This window comes from Dendrobium catenatum, unplaced genomic scaffold (genome assembly GCF_001605985.2).
Source record: "Dendrobium catenatum unplaced genomic scaffold, ASM160598v2 fragScaff_scaffold_1575, whole genome shotgun sequence".
In the NCBI taxonomy this organism is placed as follows: domain Eukaryota; kingdom Viridiplantae; phylum Streptophyta; class Magnoliopsida; order Asparagales; family Orchidaceae; genus Dendrobium; species Dendrobium catenatum.
Window position 1 is genome coordinate 286,043 of NW_021320037.1, and position 8,058 is coordinate 294,100.

Below are 8,058 nucleotides of genomic sequence, written 5' to 3' on the forward strand. Positions count from 1 at the left end.
TGATTTGTTCAACCCGAACCTGATCCGTTTCGGGTTCGGGTTGACCCGAACCCGGATTTTTCCGGGTTGGGTTCGAGTCGTGTTTGGAGTCGTGTCAAAAATTGACACCCCTAATTTTATCCGATTCAGCTTGAGCAATGCTTCGTTCACACTCATTTATATCTATCAAGTGTCTTCCTTCAAGTGAAATCTTCTAAGGCTTTGTTTGAGACGGTTTTCTTACTGCTTCTTAAAGCAACTTTTGTAGTACAAAAATTAATTTTTTTCGATTAGAAAGTTGCTTTAAGAAATAATAAAAAAGTTGTCCTAAACAAAGGTTTCATTTGGAACGGCTTTCTTACTACTTTTTAAAATAAATTTCTAGTTTAAAAAATTTAATTTTTATACTTAAAAGCTGCTTTAAGAAGCAATACGAAAGTCGTCCCAAACGCAGCCTAAGACTTGGGTTTCGTTTATGACGGCTTTCTTGCTGCTCCATAAAGCAGCTTTTTGGTACAAAAATTAAAATTTTTATACTAGAACTTTAAGAAGCAGAAAGAAAATCGTCCCCAACGAAGCCTTAATCTTTTGATGGATATTCTAGGATATTGAAGAATTTGAGATGCCAAATCTCGGCGGTCCAGTGTGGCGAAAGAAAGAGAGAGAGACCGGGAATAAGAAGAGGAAGAAGAAATACAGAGAGTTGTCCAGCCAGCTTTGAACTCTTATAGTTTTAAGAAGTACAAATATAGTTAGCTGGATCTCAATTACTCCTGATACAATGAATTTAGAGCTATTACAATACTTGAGCAAAAACCATGCAGCATCTTCTGAAAGTAATCCGTTTGATTGAACCAGAACCTGAATAACTTTGCCATCACCTTATAGTATTGTTCTTTGTTGTACAAAAGTTTCTTAAGGCAATTTTCTAGCATAAAAGTTTTATTTTGTTTTTTTTAACCTAAAAAATTGCTTTAGCGGCTCTTTGGTATCGGATTTATCGTGGGATTTAAGTCGGATTTATACTAAATCCAACCAAATTGTTTTTGTATGCGTGTTAAATTATGGGATTCCGCAAATCTTGGAATTACGGATTTACGGCATAAATCCCGGATTTACTAAATCCCTCGATTCGGTGGATTTAATGGGATTTAACATTAGAAGCGCGCGAAAGAGATAAAGTTAACTTCATAGCTAGCAAGCTCCTGTTCTTGCTTCCGATCAAAATGTCGTAACTTCCGATCCGACAGGAAGGAAAAGTCATCGAAGGAGCGAAGTCGAACAACCACGAAGGAGCTGAAGAGACGACGTGTGTAATCTATACACCTCCTGTGAGGTAATGAAGAGGTAATGAAGTTGAACAACAACGACGAAAGGAGAAGATGAAAGGCAAACCCTAGAAGCCTCTAAGTTATTATTGATTAACTTAATTAATATAATTTAACTTATTAATAATTAAGTAAATTAATTAAATAATTAATAGTATAAGTAGTGCATAAATTAATTATCTAATTTTTAACTTAATTGTATAATTAGTAATTAAATATTAATATGATTAGCTTAATTAATATAACTTAAAATACGTATTATTAAATATATAATTAATAGTGTAAAATAATAATTGATGATTATTTTGAACTTAACATGTCATTAAATTCAAAACACATTAATTTTTAATTTTAATTATAAATTTATTTTTTAATTTATAATTATCTTATTCGCACTTAAATCCCTAACTTTCATTAAATTCATAACAGTGACACCTTGATGCAAAAGCATGTTCCAAATAAGCTATATGATTGATTGGAAATTCATATGAAGAATAAAAAAAATTAAAAAAAATAAAAAAATAAAAAATAATTAAGAAAAAGTCATAAAATGATTTATTGTAGATTAAAATATTATAAAAATCATAAAATAGTCCTCAAACCATTTGTGTATGATCAATTTAATCCCAGAGTATCACATTGACTCAATTTAGTATCTCGAATATACAAAATTGATTCGAAATAATCTCCCATGTTGTAATTGTGGTATAACTTGATCTCAATTAGCCCTTTGACTTTATAAAATTGAGCCCTATTTAGTCTCGAAGGGATAATTTTTTATCAGTTTTGTACAGTCGAGAGGCTAAAGTTTTGTTTGGGGCGGCTTTTTTATTGCTTCTTAAAACATCTTTCTAGTACATCAATTTTAATTTTTATACTAAAAAGCTGTTTTAAAAAGCAGTAAAAAAAGTCATACCAAATGAAGCCTAAATTAAAACAATGTCATATTATGGAATTAAAATGATTATAAATAAATAGTTGGGAAACTAAAACTTAGGCTTCGTTTAAGATGACTTTTTTACTGCTTCTTAAAGCATCTTTTTAGCATAAAATTTTAATTTTTTTGCACTAAAAAACTATTTTTAGTGCTGAATGTTGGCCATTAAAAGAGAAGCATAAGTTAAGTGTGACAGAGATGAGGATGCTCAGGTGGATGAGTGGCTTTACCCTTAAAGATATGATACAAAATGAGCATATACGTGAAAAGATTGGAGTAGCTTTAGTAGAAGATAAGATTAGAGAGATTCATCTTAGATGGTTTGGTCACATAAAATGGCGGCCTTCCGATGACCAGTTAGGAGAGTAGAGGTATTAGATTCGATTTATGTTAAGAAAGATAGATGGAGAACTTAAAAGACTTGGTTAGAAAATATTAGGAATGACCTTTCTTTATTAGATTTAAACGAGAATTTGACTTTTAATAGAACATAATGGAGAAAAAGAATTCACGTAGCCGACCCCACGTAGTGGGATAAAAGCTTGATGTTGTTATTGTTGTTGCTGCACTAAAAACTGTTTTTAAGAACTAATAAGAAAGACGTCCAAATCTTATTATATTAAAATATAATGGAAAAGTCCAACACAAATATTCTTAAAAAAAACTATACTTTAAAATGTTGCTGGTGGATTCCACAATACGAAAGACATCATCTTCTGCCACCGAACCTGTTGAACTATAGATCCAATTTTGCTTCCAACATCTCCTAACCCAATTTCATCAATTATTTGTATCTAGTAATTGGTGAATATGATGGTCTAGTATGTTGTATAGATACAGACACAATGACATGGATACGGGATACGTCAATTATTTAAAATATAGGACATGAATATAACGCGAACATACGATAATAGTTTTTAAATCATGCATCAAAATTATGACAAAAAAGAAAAAAAGAAAAGAAAACAATATCTTAATTAGTTTTGTAGCGTATAATATAAAAAAATACTAAATATAAATGTATGGTATAACATAAAAAACATAAACATTAACTGTCTGGTACAAGATGAAGCTTCAACTATTCAGTAAAATGAATGATAGGAGTAGCTTCTTTAGAGGTTTGTTTTTGACCTTCAATATTATCATCATTAAATATCATTGCTTCCAATTCTGGCTCATCAAGAGAAAGATTTGTAATATTCGATATTTTTATATTATCAAGGGACTCAAACTCATCTCCAGCAACATCCTGCAGATTGTTATCTCCTTCTTTCTTGATAAAAGATGAATGTTTGTATACACATAAACTAAATCTTCAGTCTGTTGTGGAATAATTTTGTTTATCTTCATCATTTAATGAAGAAGTATTTTCTCTAATTTCTCTCAAAACAAGAGGAGGATAAAACCTAACCACAAAGCCTTATGACGATTGTTTAAAGTAGAGGTATCGAAGCTCCATGAATCAACCACTTCTTTGGATTCATTATCCACCTATCACACAAAGACTCTTGGTCACCAAAGTCTTCTAATTAATCAAAGAATTTAGCAAGCTCTATATTAATCACTCTTCTCTTTTCTTTATTTGGGAAATAATATTTCAAGTATGGTTTCCTCATATTTGAAATTTTTAGATATTTTTGTAGGGAAACTTGTTGAGGGTCCTCTTGACGGCATTCTTTACTTAAATATCTTCAAAAAAATAGAAGAATAAAATAAATTTAGATAATTAATATTCAACAAATTAAGAATTTATTATGAAAGATAAATTGTTATTAACATTGGATTTAGAGAGTGAGTAAAACATTGTAGATGTGTGTTACTTTTACTCCATCTATCTTCCAGAATAGTATGGATAATGCTCCAGAAACTTGAGTATTCATCATATGACTTTCTTTCATATATATAATCACTTTCATTTTAGCTAACATGGAATCTCATATCTTATGAATCAAATATAAAGAGGACTTATCTTTGTTTGCTACTTTTAGCATCTCAGAAATTGGATTAATAAAACTTAAAATATACTCAATATTATCCTACAATAAATTATCTAATATATTTTATTTTAAATACCTTGCATTTTCAATATCATCCTCCCTATAACAAGATCACTTTTCACTTGTCACCATAGATTGAAATACATTTTTTATTTGTTTGAATTTTCTCAATATTACTATAAGTGAGGTAAAATGAGTGTAAACTATTGCAAGCATTCTCAAATTTGGGAAACCATTTAAATTAAAAAGTCTCATTGAGTGAACCATTATAAAATTTCTTATTAAAAAAAACATCTCTAATAATCACAGTGATTAAATATTATTCTATATAAGCGATTTTATTTATCTTAGTATTCTTAGATGTGCAAATATTTTTTAGTGTAAGATTTAGGGGTGTCAATATTTGGCACGTCTCGAAAACCTGATCTGAACTCGACCCAAAATTTTTCGATTCAGGTCAAATCGAACCCGAACTTGGTCGGATTCGGGTTAGAAATTTTGACCTATTTGTAAAACCGAGACGGGTTAGAATTGACCCGAAAATCCGAAATCAACATGGTTGACCCGTTTTTAATAGATCTATGAGGGTTTTAAAAAAATATTATGAAATAAGTAAATGTTATTTCCAAAAAATAATAAATCATATTGCCCAAATTGAATTAAGCTTGGTCCATTTTAAATTTATTGAAATAAATCTTACCTTAATTTGATTAATGTTTAAATGAATTGATTTAAATAAAAAAATTAGTAAAACATACCCAAAGCAAGTCGGATTCAGGTTGACCCGCACTCGAAACGGGCCTGGTCGAACAGTGCTAGGTCAGTTCTGAGTTAGACTCGAACCCGACCCGTGATTTAATTTTGACAGCCCTAATAAGATTAAGAGTATGCACAACATATGGTGTCAAAAAATGTGAGATTAGACTTGCTCCATAAGTAGGCCTGCTACTCTACAAGCTGATGCATTATCAATAATGACATGAATGATATTTGAAGGCCCATCCATCATGATTAGCTTCATGATTAAATTAGAAATAAAGAATTTATCTTTATGCTACTCTTCATAATTGACAACTTCAATGAATATTGTATAATTCTCTCTTGCATCCACAAAGTTGATAAGTGGTCTTCTTTGAGCATCGTTCTATCCATCTCAAACCAAACAAATTCATTTCTCCTTCCATACTTGTTTTGTTGGTTCAAGTAACTTTTCAATATTTACCCTTTCCCTTTGCAATAACTTTGATCTAATGACATTGTATCATAGTGACATGTAACTTACAAGATTATTATTGCAAGCAAAAGTAAATGCATTCTTGTAATGAGGATTCTTTGCTATGTTGAAAGGAAGACCATCTGAATAAAATATCCTTGCTATTTCTCCATGTGGTTACTCTTTCTTCTACAAATTAAATATTTTCTCCAAAGAACTATCTAAAAAGATTTTCTTCTTAGGTTCATATCGCTCCATTCAAAATGATCATTTAGTCATAATAACATTATTAGTTCGAGCTGAAGAAGAAGATGAAGGATAAGAAACATGGGTACTTTGTAGTGGTATATCTTTAGGAAAAGATTTTCTAATCCTTTGCTCAAGTTCAGTTACTTTTTTTTTTAAAATCAGTTAACTGTGTAGAACTTATTTTTGAGCAAATTTTAATCTCATAACCAAATTTTGAACAAATGGGTTTTTGTTGCGGATCTATTATTTATAATTTTGATGAAAGCAAACATTCCTTATTTCTCTACGATTACCTTATGTGCTAACGTTTCAGGTCCACACGATCAGACTGCAATTTGGAACCAGCTCAAGATTGGGTAGACTAGGTCTGTGTTAGTTTGTAATCTTTTTTCTTTCTTGAGTCTGTTGTATTTGGTGTGGCATCTGATGTTTTGTAACTTGAAAGATTTTCTGTTGTGCCCTAAAACATTTCTATTTTTGGTAACATCGTCCGGGACGATATTTATATCGTCATGGACGATCTGACAAAAGTAGAAACCCTAATTAGGGCATCCTCATTAAAACAGTTGTCATTATGCAAAATACATCGTCCTGGACGATTTTGTATCGGCCAGGACGATAGGCTCAATTCAGCAAGAATCTGCCGCCAGATCTATTTAGAAATAACCTATTTTTGGACATCGTCCAGAGGATCGTCCAGGACAATAAAATATCGTCCATAGCTTCACTAAATTAATTCTCATGATTTTAAATATAGAGTAGAGTCAATGTGAATATGGTAGCATGTGTAATGCTTCCTTGAGAAAATATCTAATCATTAATCATTATCATCACCATTAGCCATATCCCAATTATTTGGAATTGCCTTTATGAATAATCATTTTTCATCCATTTACGTTGAATGTTGCATGATTTATTAAGCCCATTCTTAACAAATATCTCTAAACAACTTATATCCTTATTTCCTTAGGTCCACTTCTTCATAATCTTCATATAATAGTTCTATCTACAAGTTTGATTGGTATATTTTTTACCTCTTATCGCACATATTAAAAAAAATCTATTCTTAAATAACATATCTTCAATAGATGTCACTCCAATAGTTTCTCCAATAAATATGATTAACACTGAACTAAAAGCATAAACTTAGAAAAGCAAAATAGCAATATTGTTCTAGAAATACTATTTGTATTCTATGAATCTCTAATAAGTAGCTTCCAGGTTTCATTAGAATCTAACATAATGGATGGCATTCATAAACACTTTTAAAAAACAATAAAATTAAAATGTGAAACTTTTACATATCTTTTCTATACTATTGATACGTCATGCAAAAATTATCTTGATCGGGCATGAATCTCGAGGCAAAAATCAAGTTGAAAACTTCAAAAAATTAAATTTGAGAGCATCTGAACTTCAATTTCAACAAACTTATAGTCAAATGGAGCGTCTCGGAAATACGAACCCAACGACACCAAATTCAACTCAATCTGAGCCAAAATGAGTCCAAATCAAGGACCTGAAGCGCTGTTGGAAAGTTCGTACCATAATTCGAGTCACCAAATGATCTCCAAACTTGACGAGCTTATGATCGAATCGAGCGTCTCGACGAGACAAATCCAACGAGCCCAAGATCATCGAATTCCGAAGTCATTTAAAGCATTAAATGCCTGATAAACAGTCGACAATCGAAGGATTCAATATCGACTGTTCATTCTAACCACTCCATATTTCCCTCTGATCTCTCATCTATTTATGGGTCATGCCACTCCTGAAAATCTATAAATAGACCCCTCATTTCTCTTGAGAGGGGACTGAAGCAAGAGAAAGAAGAAGAAGAGAAGAATAGGAGGGAAGAGACTCCTCCTCGACCACCGCCGGAGTTCCGCCCGAACTCCAAATGACGTCGGAATTCTGCCCGACTTCTACGGGATGTCAGAATTCTGCCCAACTTCCACGGGATGTTGAAATTCTTTCCAATTAACGACAGAGTTCCCTCATGACACTGAAACTCCACCCAAGTGATGTCAGAGTTCTCCTCGACCTCCAACAGACGTCAAACTTCTACCCGATGCCAGACCTTCACTCATCGCCAAGTTTCTACCCGATGCCGGACTTCTACCGGCTATCAGACTTTCGCTGGACATATATCCGAAGATGGATTTTTTTCAATTGTTGGACTTCTTCTTGACGCCGTCCTTCTGACCTTTGTCATCAGACAACAGTCCTTCCAACCTCAGTCGCCCACCGACTACGGTCCTTCTGACTTATGTCGCCCATCAACTACAATCTTTTCAGCCTCCGTTGCCCGCCGACTACAGTCCTCCTGACTTTCATCACCCGCCGACTAAA